Consider the following 2,490-nt stretch of genomic DNA (forward strand, 5'->3'; position numbering starts at 1 on the left):
TTATCCGGTTACATCAGTCATTAGCATAACAGATTACTAAAATAATCTGTCAGTTGCAGTTAAGTGATATTATAGCTGACTATTAAATGTGTTCTCCATATGCTTTTCCATATATTTTTTGGATCAGGATACCTGTAGCCAGGCCTACCTCTTACTGCGCTCCCACTCCCGTCTGCTGGTCACGCTGTTCTCCCTCATGCTGCTCACCGGCATCCCAGAGCTGAGTGCTGCTGAGGACATGCGCTACCTGCGGGAGGCGCTGCAGGAGGACCAAACTGAGGCTGAGGCCAAGGAGCATTTCCTCCAGCAGATCGCAGAATGTGAACAGCTGGGCTGGACCGTACAGGCCAACTGGTGGATCCACATGGTGGCCGGCATCAGATAGAATGTGCAGGAAGTCGGGAAGCGAAATGTTTGATTTAGGCTTTGAGAAAATGATGTTGTGTTCACGCCTAGTCTGACTACTCTGAATCGTCCCTAGCTTGTCAGGTTGTTACACTTTTCTTTCTTTCATCATCTTTTTGAATTCCCTGAAACTGACTATTTTGCATGTGGATACCAGCAGAATGAGGCGGCTGTTGATGTTACGTCAACATTTGGAAGCGTGACCAACACGGACTGACAGCTTTATTCACTTCCTCTACTGCCATTGATAAAACTACAGGCAGACCACAATTCTGAAAAATCAACGATAACATTGATTTTCTGCACAGTGACAGAAGTTCTGCAGTGAACTTCTATTTGCTAAATAGCCTGGTAAAAATTCAATCCACTTCAATGGGAGAAAGCCTAAACAGAGCAGTGAAGTGTGATGTGAATCAAGCGGAATTGCGTTGGAAGTTGAGGGTCAAGTTACCAGATATCAGCATGGTATGTTTCCTAGCAGGGACAATGTATGTATATACTGTTATAAAGACTAGGTGTTTTGATTTATTTCACCATGCCAATATATAATTAAATCTGATATAATGTACAAAATACTGTAGATCCATAGTAGATGGCATCTCAATTTCCTTTAACTTGTCTTGAAAATAATAAAAAAAAAAGACAAAACACTGAGCCTCACTCGTACATAGCCAGGTTTTTATTTGTCTTATTTTAAATGTCTTCTCCGACACTGTTGTGACAGCATCTGTTCTTTCATGTGATTAATAAAGTATCTCAGACCAAGTGGTGTCTCGAAATCACTTTTCTTCAGATGGAAATATGATTTTTGTCAAGAGAGTCAAAAGGTCGAAATAACTGCTTTGAGCAAAAAGCTGTAAAAAAGCTGAATTTGGAGACATCTGCAGTTAGTAAATGTTAAGAGTGGAAAATAACTAATACAATATACTATCTAACTATATATCTAGCCTCTCAGAAATTAAGCCATTATATATATCACTTATTTTGAACACTTTGAATAAAAAAAAAATTTTTTTCTTCGATATTTGGCAGATTTATTTAATTCTTTTTGCCTTTTCACATTGATAAAATGTTTCTTTTATGATTTCTTTAGGGGGGACAATTCTAGACTTTTCCAAGGATGGGGGGTTAGGGGGGGGAGTCTGGACCTCACACCTCCCAGAGATCTCGCCCCCCCCCTCCAGATACAATGGGCGTCAGTATTCAGTGACACCCATGTCATAGTTTTGAATGTGTCGAAATGCTCCCTGACACCTCATTTACCCATCACTACCTTAAGGAGTCCACAACAGGTAAGTATATGTCATCCAAAAACTCGAGGAAACACAGAGCACAAACGCAGGTGGCTTGAAGTACCATTGAAGGCAAACACTAAGGCTCCTCTTACTCTCAGTCAGACAGGTCAGGCTGATAGATCGCAGGTGCCTCTGATAACGCAGCCAGTCCACCCTCCAGTGGATCAGCTGCTGCCCGGCTCCCTCTGGTGGACAAGTGTGGAAATTGTGGAAGTGAGAACCCAACACAGAGCCCAAAATCCAGCCTCCCATTAAATACTAATTCAAGATATATTTGCTTTGACGATATCTAGAATTTAATTTGCCCTAGTCAAAACTGTATATCTCCTACATAAAAATACATATGATATCTTGAATTATGGTGTCATTCAAGATATCTTTTAATAGAATAACTCGTCAAAACTAAGAATGAGATATCTTGAATTTACTTTGTGACTTAATTGTAGATATCTGAGATTCACATAGTCAATAATTCAATGTAGATATCTTGAATTGAAGAATCCACACAATTCAATGGTAAACCTGACAGTCGGAATTTAATTAGAAATATATTTCGTCTCTTCAAAATATAATGGAGATATCTTAATTTACTAATACGTCTAGTCATAAACCAATTTCAGATATCTGGAATGTAAGTGCGGTAAAACCCAATTTATGTTAAAACGGCCTGCCATACATTCACGTCTTTGGGCCTTGGACCAGGCCGCGTGAGGCGAACCTGAAAGCTGATTGGTTCAAAGAACTGTCGCTTGCTGAACGGAGGCCTGCTGAAGGCCCTGGGCAGATTAGA

Source organism: Poecilia latipinna, unplaced genomic scaffold (assembly GCF_001443285.1).
Source record: "Poecilia latipinna isolate Pla-1442-1.1 unplaced genomic scaffold, P_latipinna-1.0 Scaffold1733, whole genome shotgun sequence".
NCBI classification, from domain to species: Eukaryota; Metazoa; Chordata; class Actinopteri; order Cyprinodontiformes; family Poeciliidae; genus Poecilia; species Poecilia latipinna.